Below are 20,586 nucleotides of genomic sequence, written 5' to 3'. Positions count from 1 at the left end.
TTCCAGCATCCAGACTTGCGCAACTCTGTGATAGGCTGTGTCTCATCTCGATGTGCTGGGTTTGGCTCTTTTGTATGCACACCAGGTAAAGAATCCTGGTTTGGGGATAACAGTTGTAGCGCACCAGATGAGACACTAATAAAAGCCTTGCCCGGCCCAGCTCGCTGTGGGGGGGGCGGGTGCCGGTTGGGCTCCAGCCGCACTGACCTGTTTTGTCAGGGAGACCCAGCGGTGCCTCCACCTGGCTGAGCAGTGAGCGGCCCAAAGGTGCAAAGCTAAAATTGAGATATTGTCTTGAATAAGTGTAACTGCGATCCACTTGCATATTTGAACTTGGTGTTTGGTTTTCATATCTGAGCTCAGTATTTTAGTTAGCGTATATATATATTTGGTACCAAAAGAATTTTGTTTGGGGAGATAATTACAAAATGGGAACCGGTTCCACTGCTAAAATTCCACCTTGCTCCCCCTTAGGATGGATCCTTACACCTTAGAGTAATTGCTCATATTGTTATCTAATAATTTTGAGACCAGAGAAGAATTGAAGCTGTTAAACTCCGATTCCCATCGAAAAAAACCAAACCAAACAAAAAAAAAAAAAAACCAAAAAAAAAAACCAAAACCAAAACAAACAAACAAACACCTAAATGCTATGATGGATGTGAACTTGGTATTGTATGAGGTTGTATTTAAAAGCTGCTAGAATATGAACTGATTTGCATCTAGGAAAATGGAATAATGGATTGATGCTTAAGATACCGGCTTTTGACATCTGTAAATTGTAGAAGGCAAATGGGGCTGAGGAATGTAACGACTGTAGAGCTAATTGGAATTGCGCATAAACTGTATGGTGGTTGGAATGAAATGGGCAAACAAAACAGCAAAATATCCCAGGCCTGTGCTTGAACATAAATTTCAGGCCTGTGTCGAGCTGCAAGATAAACGCAGCTTGTTGTAACCGAGGAGTTTGCCAGAGCCTCCCACTTTGCACCAGCGATTACGCCACCTGCGTGGCCTTGGTACAGCTGAACTGCAGCAAGAAGAGAAAAAAATGGAAAAATGGAAAAACTTGGTTGCCCGCTGCTAAGCGTAGAAAGGGGGGCTTTACTCCCCCCACTCTGTCTTTTTTTCCTGGAGTATTGTCATCCATCCTTGTTGTGGCAGTGCGTTGCTTCTCGGCTTTGAATCAGGGGTTGTTGGTGCTGTTTCTTTTTGCTTCTGTCTTGTCTCCTAGGTTTTGACACATCTGGGGAGAGAGCTCATCAATTCACCTCCTTGCTGAGGTTGTTCTTTTCACACTGGTCAGCTTTGTGGGGTCAGAGTGCTCAGTGCTTCTCTGGGTCAGACTGGTAGTGATGTGGGTGTGGAGTGGAGCCAGGTTGGTTTGATGTGGAGTTCAAACTGATGTGTTTTCATGCTGGGCTGGAGATCCTGCCATCCCAGATGGGGGCGAGAGGGAGGTTTTATTCCCCCTTCCCAGCGATGTTACTGCTAGGGAACTGTAATACTGCATCAAGGAGTCTGAGGGTGAAATTTAAAGGCATCACCAGTGGATCCATAGTTCTAATGAAGCTGGGAAATTAAACCAAAACTGGTTGTAAGAGACTTCTTAGTGAATTCACCGTGCTAGTTTTTGAGGTCATGGGAGAGAACGAAGGGCTGTTTTTTGGGACCAAAGGAACTCCAAATTTGGAACAAAGTTTTACCATATGAATTCTTGTAGTTGCCAGAAAGCAGTGCACCTCTCTTGGATCAATATTTGTTAAGTAAATTGTGAGTTCAAATAACGTTTGAAGCTGCTTGGATGGTGCAGATCTGCCTGCTCCAAGTGAGAAATCTCCAAGGAAATTTCAAATGCTGTATTTCCACTGGTATTAACAGCCACTGTCTTGATAAAGCAAACACTACACTGATAGATCTGAAACAGGACTTCGATCCGGTAAGGGAAAACAATATCCTAAAAATATGACAACCAAAATGGACGTGGAGATTTTGAGGAATAAATTTATGACAGCCTTACAGGCTGACTGCATTCGATTGGACTTGCAGATTTGTCTGTTTATAGCTACAACATAGAAACAACCTGTGGCTATTGTGGGACAGTATGATGAGATTGCTAACAGACTGATATACCAATTGTCACTCTGATCAAGAAATGCAGGGAATGAATTTAAGTCTCAATAGGCCACGATCCTTTTGTCATACATGTACCATTTGTGAAATTTAATTCTGATTTTTTATTTGCAATCTACATCTTTGTAAATTGCACCAGCTGGTTTTCTTACCAGCACAGCTTTTGGCATGCCTAAATGTAAATTGCTGCAGAACCTGCAAGTCTTTAACATCAGGTCACAGACCATACGTGTATCTGGTCTGATCCTACATACTTGCACAGTTTTTGTTGATGGTTCTGGGCAGTCTCATAAAGCTGTAGTGGTCTGGCGTGAAGATAACAGTTGGCATCATTTGATCTTATTCAATTTCATGTCATTAATGATTGTCCAGTGCTCCAATCTGTCTAGATCCTTCTGCAAGGCCTCTTGAACCATGAGACAGTCAACAGCACCTCCCAATTTGGTATCCTCTGCAGACTTGCTAAGGGATCATTCAACTCCTACATCCAGATCATTGATAAAAATACTGAACAGAACTGGCCCTAGAATCGAGCCCTGAGGAACACCAGTCACCAGCTAGATGTAGCCCCATTCACTACAACCCTTTGAGCCCTGCCTTTCATCCAGTTCTTCACACAGCACACTGTGTACCTGCTGATCCTAGAGCTGGACTTGCTCAGAAGGATGCTGTGCAGGACAGTATCAAAAACCTTACTAAAATCCAGAAAAACTGCATCCATCAGCTTCCCTTCATCCGCTTGGCAGGTGACCTTATCATAGAAGGATATCAAATTACTTAGGACTTCCCAGGAACTTGCTGGACATTGCCTGTTGATGGGAAGTAGAAAACCAATCTTCTTGCCTTTTTTTTTTTTTTTTTTTTTTTCTGTGCACACACAGCCATTGCTTGTCTTTTTTAAATTGCCTTTATCTCACCCCATGAGTTTTTAATCTTGTTTTCTCCCTGTCCTGTTGACAAGGGGGAGTGACAGAATGGCTTAGTGGGTACCTGGCAGCCAGTCAAGGTCAACCCACCATAGGTAGACACAAGTGAACTTCAAGTAGTAGAATGCAAGTGTTTTTGTCCTTAATCATTCTCTTACAAATGAAGTCGACACAAATAATTTATTGTAGTTGTGAGTAAGTTTACACAGGTTGGTTAGATTAACAGTGAAGATGACAGATCTCTGGAAAATAGAGGGAGGAAACATCTATTTTAATATTTTCTGTTCTCTATCTAAGAGTCTCCTCATACATGATATTAAGATCATTAGCCTTCATGTGAATACTGAATTTGATTGCTGTTATCTAAGTCTGAGAAATATTATTCCAAAATCAAAAGACTTATCCAAGTGTTCTGAAAGAAAATGCCCAGTGCAAATGTACACATCCCTGTGGTTAAAAGTGGCAGTGGAATAGTAAGTTACTACCACTTAGCTAGAAGTCTTATTTTAATTAATCATACATCAAACTCTTGATATTTTGAGTGCTAAACCACATTTGACAGCAAGTTCTCAACTTAGCAGACACTGATATACACATACTTACCAACTCTGAGACAACATTAAGCTTGATGTTAAATTTTAAAGGTGGGGGGGAATTGATTTGCCATTTTACACGCCACTTTAAAGTCTTTTTGTTCACCAGTGGCCTTTAGACCAAAAGTAACAAGTTAATCTAGGATATGCATTTTCAGACCTTAAGAGTCCAATACACTGAGATGTCACTGCAACACTAAACTGAAAATAAGTTTGGCCTAGGAAAATACTTTAATTACACTTAAGGATTTGTGAGGTCATTTATTTTTGTAAGATTAAATGTCTTGCTGACATACTTGAAACAAAATTTCTTCTAATGCAGCAGGCTTCTACAACTTTATTCATGATGGGCCACAAGACAGAACATTTTTTGTTTCCTGCATTCAGAGGTGACACAGTTCATGCTTTAGGAACCCCTTATTCCTAGGGTCTACATCCAAGTACTGCAGCTGTTTTATAACTTGCTTGCAACATAATCACTATTTGTCTTTAAAGATAAGCAGTGGCAGAACACCAAGTTGGAGGAAAGGGCCAGAAATCTGTCAGAAGACAGAAAAAAAAAAAAGGAGGGGGGGGGGGGGGGGGCATATTATATATTAAGATTTGTGGTACAGTAACCAATTTTGAAAGTATATAAAATCCATAAGCATTCAAAATTCTTATAATGACAAGCTATTTTTTATAGCATTTCATTGGTCTGAAAATGAATCTAAATAGCAGATAAGAGTAATAAAAAATAAGAAGGTATTTGACACTTAAAAAAAAAAAAAGCCACAAAACATTTAATGGAGGGACCAGTTTAAAAAAAAAAGGAGTTACACAACATTAGCTCCATATCCAACCAAAAACAAGACAAGCTGTTCTATAAATCCATTTATTCATTCATTTGAAACACCCGTGCCTAAAACTTCTCCCATAATCAACACGACTGTAACTACAATCACAGCAGACAGTACTGAGCTTATTACAGGCAGTAACTTGGGTCTCTACCCTACCCAAATGCTGACTGCAAAAAACTCAATTATCTTTCTTAAACCAGCTAACTGAGGGTGGAGGGGAGGAATTACAATTAAGTTATTGGGTAAATTAGGACTGAAGAAACCTTGTCTGGTCACAAGAAAATGGATAAATAACTTTCTTAGAAATTACTAGCAGTGAAAGAGTAAATATTAGCATTTTGCATAGAAATGCACTATGACACCAATACAAAGATCATAAGCCCCTACCCAAAGCACAGAGAAATTACCAGGTCTCCCTGGGAGATTAGGGAATTCAAATAGGTGGCAAGTTTCATTGTCTTTGCACAATTAAAAAGTCATTTTAGCTTAGATTAAAGCAGTTCTTATGTAAATGCATTCAAGTAACTGTATACATTAGGAAAGTAAATCACTTAAGTGAAAGCATTTGCTGTCAAATGCAACTCTTGCCATGGGTATTTACTCAATAACACAATTTTCTTTTAATTCCAGACTAATGGCAGAAAATTCACTCACTGCCTATGATGTTAATACAAATCTCAGCCTAAAAAGATTATAAACTTGAAATAGCGAACAGCTGCATTAGCTGTCAAAATTATAAAAATATAGTAACAGCAAGGCACTGAGAAAATTCAGCATTATATTCATAAAATCATTTCCTTTGGAGAAGACCTTTAAGATCATAGAGTCCAACTGTTAACCTAATACTGTCAAGTCCACCACTACACCATGTCCCCAAGAACCTCATTTATGTGTATTTTCAACCCCTCCAGGGCTGGTGACTCCAGCACTGCCCTGGGCAGCCTGTTCAATGCCCCACAGCCCTTTGGGGAATTGTTCCCCAGATCCAACCTCAACCTCCCCTGGCGCAACTTGAGGCCGTTTCCTCTGCTCCTGGCGCTTGTTCCTGGGGAGCAGAGCCCGACCCCCCTGGCTCCAAGCTCCTTTCAGGCAGTTCAGAGATCAGAAGGTCTCCCCTCAGCTCCTGTTCTCCAGCTGAACCCCCCAGGTCCCTACCACTCCCCATCACACTTGTGCTCCAGCTCTTTCCCCAGCTCCATTCCCTTCTCTGAACTTGCTCCAGCACCTCAAGGTCTTTCTTGTCATGAGGGGCCCAGAACAGACCCCAGGATTCGAGGTGCAGCCTCACCAGTGATGAATACAAGGGGATGATCACTTCCCTAGTCCTGCTGGCCACGCTATTCCTGATACAAGCCAGGATTCTGTTGGCCTTTTTGGCCACCTGGGCACACACTGGCTCATGTTCAGCCACTGTCACCAACACCCCAGGTGCTTTTACACTGAGCACTTTCCAGCTGCTCTTCCCCAAGCCTGGAGTGTTCATGGGGTTGTTGTGACCCAAGTGCAGGACCCAGCACTCGGCCTTGTTAAACCTCATACAATTGGCCTCAGCCCAATGATCCAGTTGGGCAGGATCCATCTGTATGGCCTTCCTACCCTCCAGCAGATCAACACTCCCACTTAGGAGCTCTAGCTACAACTAACTATCTATCTATATATATATATATATATATAAATTTAAAGAGTCAGTGAAAGATAGATAGTTCTTTAAAATGAAGTGTTGCTTGTAGAAGACTAGTAGAGCCATAGAAAAGAAATCAGAGCCATGTAATATTAATAATTTAAATATTGTAGTCAACACTGAAATGATGAAGTGCAAATGAGAACTGCATACTACCCATCCCTGGAGGTGTTTGTTTAAACAAGGTTCTTAGGGACATGGTTTAGTGCTAGAGTTGGGTTATGGTTGGACTCAATGATCCTGAGGGTCTCTTCCAACTGGAATGATTCTGTGATTCTATAGTGTTGTGGGGTTTTGTTTTCTTTTGTGTTCCCTCCCCCCCAAAGATTAAACCCCTCAGCATCATAGCACTGTATGTTATTTTCTTTTAGATACAGGTCTCTCAGTAGCTCAATAATTCACACTGTATTTAGTGCTCCCTTCCCCCCCCCCCCCCCCCCATCCCCCTTGTTAGAGTATTTTTTCAGAATGGAACATACCTAGCCTCTTGAGGGAGGAGAAATACCAACCAAAACACACACCAACCAAAACACACACCAACCAAAACACACACCAACCAAAACACACACCAACCAAAACACACACCAACCAAAACACACACCAACCAAAACACACACCAACCAAAACACACACCAACCAAAACACACACCAACCAAAACACACACCAACCAAAACACACACCAACCAAAACACACACCAACCAAAACACACACCAACCAAAACACACACCAACCAAAACACACACCAACCAAAACACACACCAACCAAAACACACACCAACCAAAACACACACTCCCTTTGTGAACTGGAGCAGTATTTAATAGTATTTACCAACACCTAGAAATAACTTACAGATATGAGAATTTAGCAGAGAAATAAGGTAATTTCATTATGTTATTGTACTTCAAAGATTATAAAACTGCAAAGAATTCTTATGAATAGGCATTGGCTTTGAGGAATTGCCTCTACAGACAAGAAAAATGCATGCCTCAAATGTTTAATTCCTCTTGTTCTGTATTAGCAGAGGTGAAAAATTATGTCAAGAAGGAAATCAAGACTCTGAGTGAAGATCACCTTAGTATCTTTTTTTTTTTTTTTCCCCCTACCCCACAGTTCTGGTTTTGTTAAAAACAAGACCAGCTTCTCTTGTAGTGAATTTTCCTTTCAGCTAAAGTCTTCTTAGTAACTGCACTTCTCTAAAGTAGGATACATGTTTTGGTAGACATAGCAATGGAATGCAAGGTCGCTGATAAGGATGCACATCCTGTAAGTGAGAGGGGCAAGGAGGAGCGAACTGAACAGGTGACTAAAACTGACCAGCTAAGTATTCCATCCCATCCACATGATACATCATATAGAAGTGGAAGATCACAAGGGCCTCATCCCTTTTTCCCTCTTCAACTATGGCCGGCATCTGGGGAGAACTTTGCAAGTCGTCCCTGCAAATCTGAGGCCTAGTGACAGACTGAATCCAGTTCCGGTTTGCTGCAGAGTCCAGCCCAGGACTTCTGGGTAGCTGTAGAGCAGTCAGCATTGATTTGCTGGGACTTTCAAGATTGGTTTTGTATATTTTGTATTATTTTCTTTATTAGTAGCATTTTAATATTTTCCAACTCTCTCTCTCTTTTTATCCTTCTTTGCCTTCCTATCACTTGTACTTAGTGGGGTGGGGGGAAGAAGGCCTGAGAGGGAGAGGAAGTTAACAAAGCATCTCCTTTTGGTTTACTGTTGCCCTGCAATCAAACCTTGACACATACTTTGTTTGTCCTACAGAAAATGTGCACTCATTTTTACTTTGATAATAAACTACTTATAAAAAAATCTTGCTTCTAAATTATTTTATTTTTATAGATGCAACACAAATGAAAAATAAATGGCTAAGTACATTCATCAAGACAGGACTTCAGAAAGAGAAGTTTTAGCAGGGACAAGAGGTAGATCCTCATCCTCTTAGCTTGAAAATCTTTGCAGAAAACTTTATGTCTGACCTGAACTAGATTCAGCAACATAAACAATTATGTCTTCTATTTCCTGAGGTTTTGCATAAATATAGGTATTGGTATTAACACAAATAAAGAAGTCTCTTTTCTTCTAGAAATACACATACTTATTTGCAGAGAGACAGATTAAATTATCTTCCAGTACTTCAAATAGGGTTGAGTCTACTGACATTAAGTGCAGAGAACAGGAGAAAAACCCAGAAAGTGAAAAAGTCAGGAAATCAGAAAGCAGGGTATCCCTCTCCTTATAAACAGGTGAGGCTTTCTGGAAGTCTATCCTATAGATAAACAGAGCACACACAAGAACAGACACCTCTGCCTTTCATGGTACATTGGGTGTGTGTGGCAAGAGGTCAGGGACCACCCTGTGCCTCTCACAGCTAGTTCCATCCTGCTCAGCAACAGATCTGCCGCAGACCAAATCTGAGCCAATAAGCAAAGCTGACAGCACCTCTGTGAAAAGATGTTTTAAAAATGGGAGAAGACACCAAAGCAAGAGGGGAGAAGGAAACAAAAAGAAGCGAAAAACAGAGGGAACACCAAGGTCATAATAGAAAGAGCTCCATGGCAGAGCAAATATTCCTTCAGGAACTGCAGTCTGCAGAGGACCCATGCCAGAGCAGATATTCCTTAAGGACTACAGCCTGTAGAGAACCCATGCTGGAACAGAAAAAATGAGAAGGAATGAGCAGCAGAGAGAAACTGCCATATGCTGACCATAACAACCCCCTCACACACACACTTGCATCACCAAAGGGACTGAGTGTAACTTGCAGACATAACAAAGGGCAAAGGGAAGAGTTTGGAGTGAAGCTGAGTCTGAGAAAAGGGGGAAGAAAAGTGTTTTCCCCACATGTATTCCCCATGTCTTCTTATGTTTGTTTTGTTTCTGTTTCCCAAGAGTTATATAAATCAATACTAAAATTATTGATTCATATATATATATATATATATATATATGAATCAATTAAACTCCCCAAGTTAAGTCTGTTTTGCCCAGGACAGTGATCTCCCTGTCTTTATCTTGACCCACAAGCTTTCTTGCTCCTGTTGTTCCTACTTTCTCACTCCACCCTGCTGGGGAAAGAGGTGAAAGGGCGGCTGGGTGAGAGTTTGGCTGCCAGCCAGGGGCAACCCACCACATCCCTGCTTCATATTTCAACTTGCTTCACCCCTACCCAAACATACAGTCTCCCAGAACTCTGGTTAGAGCCCTCAGCATGACTGACAACTAGGATGTTTATTCACAGCAAAGAATCTTGTCCCAAGTCATTACCATTTAAAAATGTACTATTCATCCAATATTGATAAAGCTACATCTCTAGTCATATGAAATAAGGTAAGTTTGCCTCATCACCCTCTCTATACAAACCAATGCTGCTATAACTAAAGGTAGGAGTGAACACACACACACACACCCCTTTAAACAAGTGAACTGTTAGGACAGAACACAGAATCATAGAAGAATTTCACTTGGAAGGGACCTTCAAAGGCCATCCAGTCCAACCACTGTGCAATGAGCAGGGACATCTTCAACTAGATCTGGTTGCTCAGAGCCCCATCCAGACTGACCTTGAATGTCTCCAGGGACATGGCATCTACCACCTCTCTGGGCAACCTGTTCTATAAACCAGAAGAGAGGTTGCTTGCCCTCTGTCTTATGGCTTACACCTAATAGTACAGTATGTTTATACTGATTTAAAAAAAAAAAATAAAAATAAAAAATCAGGACAATCAGGAAGATGGGGGTGGGGGGGTGAAAGAGGTTTAAATCACAAATACTAATAAAAAAGAAATACAGCAGTCATCTGGGGTGCCTTCAGTAGTCACTGGACCAAGAGAGATTTCTATCTTGATTCACTTCTAGAAAAACCCTTTTCCTCAGTAGATAGATGACCCTCTAGGATCTGAGGGCAGTGAATGCTCCCCCTGCTCACAAGATGTCAATGGTCTCCACTTTCCAAATATGACAAACACTTGTATGCTCCCTAACTCTAAAAGCATTTAAGAGTCATATTTTTTAAAAGTATTTGCACCACACAAGAGACAGAATTTTCTGTTAAGCTGTTTTTTGAAGATACTCCTGTCAGCATGTATTTTGACAGATCAGACCTCTTATAACTGCAGTTCCACTGATGGCAAACCAACTATCAACAAAACGTTGTCTTCTTTTAACATTAGGACAAAGATCTTCTGACTACCCAAAATACATGAGATTAAGGAACACGATGGGCAAACAACCATCCAGAATCACACAGACATAGCTGACTGTCTTTTGAGTACAAGATGGGTGTTGCAGTTTAGCCCTAGCCCCACCCCAGCCGGCAACTAAAACCACCTGCCCCTCACTCACCCCTCCCCGGTGGGATGGAGAGGAGAATCAGAAAACAAAAGGCAAAACTCGTGGGTTGGGATAAGAACAAAAAATTAAAAAACAAATACACACAAACAATAACAACATATACAAAGTGATGGATACACAGAGCAATCTCACCAGATGGCAATCGTGACACTGCACCTTGCCTCCTCTAAAGCAGCAAGTAGATTCCTGACCCCAGCACATGCCAACCCCCTCTCCCCACACACACCTGAAACACAGTAGCCCAGAACCATGTGAGGAAGAGAGAAAGGAGAGAGCAGGCAAGCAAGAGATCCCTCCCCCCCCAACCAGCCCCTCTTTTGTAACTGATCATGACCTAATATAGTATTAAATACCCCTGTGTCATCCCCCCAGCTACCTGTGGAAATTAACCCTATCTCAGTTGACCCAGCAATGGGTTAGACAGCCTACATCCTCTAAGCCTTATTTTCATTATTTGTATCATGCCTAGAAAATTTAAAGACAGTTTACTATCCTAACATTTTACAATTTGAATTGAAGACCAGTGATAAGTTACAGACATACAGAAGGACAGAAAAAATGCTCATCAGTACGATAAGTAGTTATCTAACCATACCAGAGACCTAAGCACTGTACTGAATTTTAGTAGACATTATGTTTGACACAGTATTTGAAAAAGGACAGCAAAAAACCATAAATGTGTTGTGGGCAAAAAAGTTTAATCATTTTTGGAGAATTTCAATCAATTCAACTTATTGTCAAGTAAAAACTTATAATTACCAATTTTGTTACTGAAACAAAACCCACACTCTCAGAAATCACAAAAATCACAGAACGGTTGAGGTTGGAAGGGACCTCTGGAAGTCATCTGGTTCAATACCTCTGCTCAAGCAAGTGCACCTAGAGCCAGTTGCCCAGGATCATGTCCAGATGGCTTTTTAGGATCTCCAAGGAAGGAGACTCCACCATCTCTCTGGGCAACCTGCTCCAGTGCTTAGTCACTCTCACAGTGAAAAAGTTTTTCCTTATGTTCAAACAGAATCTCCTGTGTTTCACCGTGTGCCCATTGCCTCTGCTCCTGTCACTGTGTAATAGATAATGGTCAAGGTTGTTGAACAAATCGAGTAGGGTTCAATCATATTATGCATATCGTTGTAAGAAGTAATTGTGCTTGTGCAAGTTTAATTATATTTTATAAAACCTTGTAATAGTAGTTAAGCCAATGGCCGGATGCCGGGCCCCAACCAAGCCAACGGCTGGATGGTGCAACAGATAACAGAACTCCAGAGGCAGAAACACCCAGCGACACCCAGCAACATCTTCCACCAATCCGGAGCTGGTAGACGCGCGTGGACAGCGCGTGGACACTGTCGACTAGCCAACCAGGAGCTAACTCATCAGGGTGTCCCAGCATGTGAACGAGTGTATAACATATATAAGCACATACGAAAAGTTGAGTGTGTGCCCGTTGGCGGAACCAAGTTCCCCCAGTCACCCAGCGCTGTTTTGCCTAATTACCGCTTGCTTTAAATTCGCTTGCTTAATAAAATTAATTAATCGGCTCAAAGACTCGTCTTCATTTATAACAACTGGGTACCACAGAAAAGAGCCTGGCTTTGTCTTCATTACAGCCTCTCTTCAGATATTTATACATATTAATAAGATTCCCCCCTGAGCCTTCTCTATGCTGAACATTCCTAGCACTCTCAGCCTTTCCTCAGATGCAAGATGCTCTAGTCCCTTAACCATCTTTGTGTCCCTGTCTCTCTTACACTGTGGAGCCCAGAACTGGACACAGGACTCCAGGTGTGGCCTCCCTAGTGCTGAATATTAGGGAAGGATCACCTCCCTCGACCTGCTGGCAATGCTTTGCCTCATGCAACCCATGATACCATTAGCCTTATTTGCCACAAGGGCACATTGTCAGCTCATGTTCAACTGGGTGTCCACCAGGATCCCCAGGTCCTTTTCTTCAAAGCTGCTTTCCAGATGGGTGGTCTCCACTATATATTGGTGCCTGGGCTTGTTCCTCCTCAGGGGCAGGACTTGGCATTTCCCCTTGTTGAACTGCATGAGGTTCCTGTCAGCCCATTTCTCCAGACTGTCCAGGTCCCTCCGGGTGGCAGCACACCCTCTGGTTTATCAATCACTCCTTCCTTGCTGAGGGTACACTCTGCCCCATCATCCAGGTCATTAGTGAAGATGTTAAATGGGACTGGACCCAGTATTGACCCCTGGAGTACACCGCTAGTTACTGGCCTCTGACTAGATTTTGTGCCACTGATCACCTACCCACTGGGCCCAGCCATTTAGCCAGTTTTCAATCTACCTCATCCTCCCTTGCTTCTGCAAAACCTCTCCTTCCCCATTTGTTCTCCAATCCAATCACTACAGATAAAACAGTCTCTTAGATGGGGCAACAGGCAGCACTGGAAATTGGGGTCAGTGTGTGGTGGTTGCTCTACTAGCAGCAGTTCCTTTAAAGTCAGATCTCTCAGCCTCTGCTCAGGTTACCACTCAAGCTCCTGCTCCAGTATGGTCTTCTGTCTCCTCTTTCTTCTGCTCTGGTTTTATTTCTTTTCTCCCTTTTATTCAGCATTTACCACTCTTTTAGTTTTGTTTTCACAGAGGTGCCACAAAGTTCACTGATCATCTTTGGCCTGCAACAGGGTTGTTGCTGAACTGGCTGGAACCACCTGTAACTAGTACAGGGCAGCCAACAACTTTCTCCCACAGAGGTCACCATTGCAGCCCTGCCCCCCCCCTCAACCTTGCCAATTATGCCCAATACAAAAAGTCACAAAGGAACTATTACAGAACACACTTTCTTCTGTCCTGCTAGGAAAAAAAAAAAAAACAACACCAAAACTCAACAACAAGCATGGAATTATACAGTGGAGTTAAGCTACCTTTTCTGAACACACAAGGGAGGAATTTTTCATAAAGAAAATACATACTAAACTAGGAATTTTTTTTTTCAACAGAAATACTTATTTGATCTTAACATATACCAGAGCAGAAGTCTGATATGTCTTTCAGTCGTGCTTCTTAGGGTAAAAGGTCATGATCAAGTAAAGCTCATTTTTATATTTAAATGGTATTAATACAGGTTCAGAAAAGTAGTAATCTATATTTTTTGAAAGAGAGGGGTCAAGTCAAGGTGTAGATAGGTGATTTTTTTTAACATGGAAGTCAGCATAATGGCAGGTTAGTATGCTTTAGAACAAGTCAATGAACATTACTGAAAAAGTCAAGTTTACCTCTTCATTTTACAAGTGACTGACAACATCTGAGCAAAGTACTATCACCTTAATAAGCAGCACCAGTGGTAGACATGATTGTAAAGTATAATGTTACCTAGCAAACTCTAGTCAGCACAGTAATCCTAAAAGATAATAGTTACCCATGTTCCCTATATTCATTACTTGTTCTGACCTAAGAGTAATCGGAGGAAAACAAACCCACCAAGCAATACAGCAGACAGAATGAAAAGCCTTTGAGGTAAATATTCAGAGGGAATTGTCATCTTAATAGGCTGCATCCAAAGTTACATATGGAACTTGAGGTTCAGGACTACCTTTGAACCACTAAGAAGACTCTCAGAATAGAAGGATGAGAGACTGATCAGTAACATTAAACATAGCAACACATTTTATTGGAGCACTTGCATCCAAACTTTCACATACAAGCAGTCTTAAGCAGACAGATAGGTTCCCCAGAACTCTTATACTAGAATCACAGAATCATTTCAGTTGGAAGAGACCCTCAGGATCATGGGGTCCAAGCATAACCTAACCTAACTCTAGCACTGAACCATGTCCCTAAGAACCTCATCTAAACACCTTTTAAATACCTCCAGGGATGGTGACTCCACCACTTCTCTGGGCAGCCTGTTCCAATGCCTGACAACCCTTTCCAGGAAGAATTTTTTCCTAATATCCAATCTAAACCTCCCCTGGCGCAACTTGAAGCCATTTCCTCTTGTCCTATCACTTGCTACTTGGGGAAAAAAAGAGATCAGCACCCTCCATGCTGCAACCTCCTTTCAGGTAGCTGGAAACAGTGATAAGGTCTCCCCTCAGCCTCCTATTCTCCAGGCTAAACAGCCCCAGCTCCCTCAACTGCTCCTCATAAGACTTGTGCTCCAGGCCCCTCACCAGCTTTGTCGCCTCCTCTGCACTCTCTCTAGTACCTCAGTGTCCTTCTTATGATGAGGGGCCCAAAACTGAACACAGTGTTCAAGGTGTGGCCTCACCAGTGCTGAGTACAGTGGCACAATCACTTCCCTAATCCTGCTGGCCAAACTATTCCTGATACAAGCCAGGATGCTGGTGGCCTTTTTGGCCACCTGGGCACACTGCTGGCCCATATTCAGATGGCCATCAGTTAACACCCCCAGATCTCCCCTCATCTCCTCAATCTGTGCCCAGCCTCAGCTCTTACCGTAGCTGCTGCTGTGCACATTGGTTCACCACGTTTAAATCTCCTGCGGTTGCTCTGTAGTCACTGCTGTGCTCGCCATTTGCCCCGACTAAATCAAACATGCAAAAAACTTCCAAAAGGAACATGAAGACTAGCCAGGTTAGCACTCACCACTGATCACTCCTAGGAAATAGAACCGCAGAGACTGAATCCAAGGCACTTCAATTAAAGTAGCTGGCACTGTTAGTACAAGGGAACTATCAGCTACAATGTTGTCAAAGAATAGGATCTTCATACAGCTATGCCAGAAGAAGTGACAATGAAAATAGATTACTTCAAAGATAGCAAGTGGACTCAACAATTGGTCACAATGATAAAAATGTTCTCGCTATAAAAAGCTACTGTAAGTCATCCATATAAAAACAACTGAAATATTATTGGCAAACAAAGAAATAAAGTTCTCCTCTGTTCAAACTACCCCCCGCAATTGAAGGTCTGAAGTTCAGCAGCTCATCTGCATGTTAAGTATTGTTGAAAACCATAAAGCTACTCTTAATTTTAAGATCTACTCTCACCATTATTTGGAGGTGCAGACCTTGAAGAGCACATGAGAGCATTCAAGAATAACTTTTTTTTTTTTTTTAAAAAAAAAAAAGAGACTAAAAGCTAAGCTTAGCAAAAAAAAAAAAAACCTATAAAAACCTACTGACAGTATACTGTCAACATTTAAAAGTAACTTTTATTTTATAGATAGATCTCCAATAAAATTCTATCATAAAAGACAAATTAACAACACATCTCAAACACCTTGCAATAATTGCACATACTAGAATGTAATTAGGTAACATTTAAATCTAATATAGTTACCACAGTTAATGACAACAATTTGTAATGGTTCCATGACCTGCTGAAATACATACAAAGTTTCCAAGCAAGTCAAACAAGACCTCACATAACATGGATTTACAGCAGTTTTACAATGTACATTATACACAAGAAATAGAAACATTCTCCTCAAACTGATAGCCAAATCAATTCACCTCCTAAATTCTACATGCCATCACCAAATTCACATTTTACATTAAGACATGTATGTTATTAAATTAAATAATTTCATCATTACTTGATAATTACTTCAGTGATCCTAGGCCCATTTTTCACTGTTCATAGATAAAAATACAAATTAGTTAATTAGTCAACAATAACTGAATGCTGCACAAATCCACTGACATGAAGTATTACAGTTGTCTTGGAAGTCATTACATGAATACACATTCCAAAATGCAATTTGGATGATTCCACTCAAGTTTTACATTGTGGTAAACTCAATACTATAATTTATTTTCTTCTCCAGTTAATCAACACTTGTTAATGGGAATGCAAAAAGGAGGAGAAAAAACAAACATAGATTAAAGAACTTAATATATGATATTTAATTCTAGCATTAAAATGCAGTAACTACTTCTATCTCAATAAAAACTGATTATGCTATGCCAGTGCTTCTCCACTAGAAGCTTCCAAAGTAGCAAAAAAAAAAAAGGACATTACTTCAGGGCACTGCTCTGATAGAAGTCATGGCTATAAACGTGTACATGCTTTGGTTAAAGACTCTGGTTTTAAATACAGTCTTTGAAAAATGAAACATTTACTATAAGCTACAGTAATACATGTTTAGAAAGCATCCCATCCTTTGCATCTTGAGCATCTATCCTTAAATTAAAACCTAGATATGCTGTTCCCCAGCAAATCATTTTAGATATGCCCAAGAAATTCAAATGTTAATTTGGCTTTATGTCATTAAAAAAAAAAAAAAGGCAATAAAATATAAGCTATTTTCATCAAAGCCAGAAGGGAGTACTCTGAATAACTGAAATTGGGAGGTGCTGAACTGAACATTTGCCTTGTGTTAGGAGAGATCAGAAACATGCTGTCTTGTAGTTCAGTATCGTACCTCAGCCCATGATGTTAAAAGTGCTCCTTTTTTTTTTGCCATTGTTAAAAAACACCCACAAACCAATCGCTTCAATTTGTGCTACTGTCATCACAAAGGCAAGATAATCTGAGACAGAAAACTAGTAACGCAAAGAGACCCAGCAAGTGTTAATTCCAGTTTTATATCCTGTGATCCACAAGCTATTTAAGATACTGACAAGGAGATACAGAGAAAGCCAAGAAACCTCCAAAACCCTATACTATGTTTTTTCACTGCACAGTGCCTATTCTAACATAAATAGTTCAGGTCTTTTTAATAAGACTGTACCAAATTGATACCTTATACTGAACTGCATCCTAAAATGAAAGAAATGGCACTAGATCATTTTGCAAGCATAATACAGTATTTAATCTCCGCTAGCACTTCGGTACACCAGCCCCCTCCCACAAAGAGATACGCGCATTCCAATCAAGCTTGGCTCAGCCAATTCTCCCCCTCCCTCCAGGCCTTGCTAGGTTCCCAAACCCCCACTGACTGTAGCTTTCATTTTGTTTTAAACAGCAAAACAAAAGGAGAAAGTCTCCAAAGCGAGAATCCTTACCCTTGAAATCCCACCATGCACGCAATAAGGAAGGTGAATTGGTTTTCCTTTTTTTTTTTTTTTTCCTCCCCCTGGGAGATGAAGAGGAAGAAACAAAAGCCTAAATGGAGGAGAGACTAAGCGGCAGAGACAGAGGGAGAAAGAGGAGAGCCTGGTGAAGGAGCAGGGCGAGCGTCAGCCATATTGTGTGTGTTCATCCAGTATTTACAAACCTGCAGCTGCAGCAGCGTTTTGAGTCTGGGAGAGAGAGGAAAGAAGGGAGGGAGAAAAAAAGGAGAGGAGGGAGGAGAGAGAGGGAATCGAGGGAGGTGGGGAAAGCAGCGGCAGCAGTAGACAAAGGAACCCAGCAAAGCGCGAGCATACACACACAAACTCAGAATTCCCCGGACAGCAGCAGTGGCGTATGCAACCCCAGCGCTGCCAGCCCAGCGCGTTAGCAACTCTCCCAGCTCCAGCCTTTGACTACTGCGGCCGAGCCTCGCCACCACCCTCCTATCTTCTTCGTCCCATTTTCTCGTGGTGGGGGAGCAGACGGATGACAGGGCAGCAGCATGCCTCCCCCAACGTGCACTATTGACAGAGATGTTTATCTGCCGGGAACCCCTAGGTGGGCCCCAGCCCACACAGTACAGTAGCTCCACAGAGAGGAAGGGGGAATATGCAGCTGCGACCCCTCCCCTCCAACAAGGGATGATGTGAGGGTGGGGTAGAGGGGCCGTGCCAAAGGAAGACAGCAGTCCCCCAGAGCCCGGAAAAGTGGGGGTTGCCAAGGAGCCGGGACACTACGTAGGAAGGAAAGATAGAAACGGCAACACGAGCCTGAGGGCCGCCACTCCCGGCCGCCTCCCGCGCCTTCCGGGCAGGCCGCTGAAGCGGGCAGCGAAGAAGAAAAGGTACCAGAGACGGGACACCGCAAGTATTTAAATAACATCAGCCTCGGGGGAGAGAAGGGAAAGCTAGGAACAGTGGCTCCAAGCTCATCTCACAGCGACTCCCTCTGGCTCTGCCCGGTTAGACTAGACTAAGCCAGGCCAAGGGCGGTGCGACGGGCTGCGCTTTCCCCCCGCCCCCCCCCCCGCATTCGCTACTCACCTGCTAGGGGGATGGGCGCCTGGGAGCGCCAGGAGAACGGCCTACAGACGTTAGCGCTGCAGCCAGAGCAGTCCCTCTGTCTCACTAAGCCACTCAGATTCTCTACGGCAGCAGTAGGGACAGCTGCTCTCCTTGTCTCGTTTGTTCTATTCTGTCGTCACCACTGCTGCCTCCTGGTCGCTTCTGCCATATTTAGACCCTCCTCTCCGTACACGAACTCCACCGCCAAGATAGAGGCCTCCTCACCTTCCTGCCAAATAGTGAGCTACCCGCATTGAGACGTTCAAAACACAGGGCCGGACACCGCCCTCCTCCCCTCCGCCAAGGCGCAGGCGCACTGCAAATTCCGAACTGCGATAGGAGCGCAGAAAGCAATCCTCCACCTAGTCCACCACTCCTCGTTAGCGCGCAGGCGCGCCCGTAGTAGTAGTTGTTGCTGCTGCTTTACTGTTGTCTCCCGGCGCTCCGTTGGCAGTCGTAGTGTTAGCAAAAAAGGACACATAACCACGGACGTAGTTATATGCGGTGCTTTTATTCCAGCGTCGGGAAACCAGGGGTTCACACCCAAAGCTGGCTCCGACCACTGATTCAAAGTCCACTATATTTATACAATTTAGTTACATACATATTCATTACAATTCTTGACAACCATTAGCATATTCCACACTTATTCTAACACAAGCTAACTGTTTAAGTGATGCTAAGTAACATTCGCATGTTTATCAGTTATTTCTCAGTTACCTGTTTTAAAAGAATATGTCATAAATCTATGTCAATTTTAAGAATAGGGTATGGTTATATAAAATCATGCTTGAATGCACATCCTGAACTTGGATACAGCCCACAAAGCTTCAAGATAAGGTAAGAATCTTGGATACAGCATCTTGGATACAGTTTACAAAACCAAGAATCTTGGATACAGTTTGCAAAAACAGAATACATCTTGCAAAAACTAATTCAACTATAACAGTAGTGGAGGGTGGTGGGGGCCTGTCCGCAAATGGCTGTCTGTTGGCCCTTCTCCAAACGCAAGCCACCAGGCCCTGGGGCGGTGAAAGTCCGCCTTTCCCCTCCCATTGTTAGCAATCAGGACACATAACCACGGGCGTAGTTATATGCGGTGCTTTATTTCAGCGCTGGGAAACCAGGGGTTCGCACCCAAAGCTTCGCTGCTCAGTTTAAGTTACACAGTATTTATACAGTCCATTCACATACATATTCATATATTCATTAAGATACGTAACGGTTACTCAACATTGATTGCAACATCGATTGCAACATCTTGGAACTATTTTGATCATGTGCAGTGTCCTCTGGTGGTCTTTCAGGGGGTCTTCAGGATGAAGTAAGTAGTCTTCATCACTTCTGTCCCTTTCACCTGTGGGTACTGCACAGGCGTACTACTTCCATAGCCACATTGTGGCTGTCCCCACTTGAACGTTTTATTCCCTTGTGTTTCATACAAAGGTTTGGCGATCAACCCATAGTCCATAATCCAGAGTCTGCACCATCCTGTCATTCCTAAAAAAGATCTCAACTCATGTAAGTTTTGTGGTTCTGGAATAGCACAAATAGCATGTATCCTGTTCAGGCTTAGCCTTCGCTGTCCTTGAGAGAGCTCGCATCCTAAATAGATCACAGTCTCGGATGCAATCTGAGCTTTATTTTCGATACTTTGTACCCGTTCATTCCCAATTGGTTCAATATTTCAATTGTTACCTGGATGCAGAGTTCTCGTGTCTCAGTTGCAATCAGAATATCATCTACATATTGTAGCAACAAATACCATTGTCGAGGGATCATGATATGACCTTTTGTAGTCCGTTCCTCGAGTTCCTTGGCTAGCTGATTTCCAAAGATGGTTGGGCTATTCTTGAACCCTTGTGGAAGGCGGCGTGTCCAGGTTAATTGAGTTTTCCTCCCATTGTGTGGATTTTCCCATTCAAAGGCAAATAGCTTTTTGCTTTCATGGTCAAGGGGCATGCAGAAGAAGGCATCTTTTAAATCAAGTGCAGTAAACCATTT

General features: G+C 42.4%; 1 long non-coding RNA gene across 2 annotated transcripts in view; it reads right to left on the bottom strand.

Annotated features, from left to right (window-relative positions):
* The window catches only part of LOC308051418, a 55,018-nt gene extending 36,131 nt beyond the window's left edge, over positions 1-18,887 (bottom strand). For both annotated transcript variants that reach the window (XR_013923486.1, XR_013923487.1), the window contains exon 1: positions 18,562-18,887. This is a non-coding gene — a long non-coding RNA (uncharacterized lncRNA). The remainder of the gene's footprint in view (positions 1-18,561) is intronic.
* Positions 18,888-20,586: the final 1,699 nt, after the last annotated feature.

This window comes from Nesoenas mayeri, assembly GCF_963082525.1.
Source record: "Nesoenas mayeri genome assembly, chromosome: W".
Lineage (NCBI taxonomy): Eukaryota > Metazoa > Chordata > Aves > Columbiformes > Columbidae > Nesoenas > Nesoenas mayeri.
This window is presented reverse-complemented; position numbering and strand designations above follow the sequence as displayed.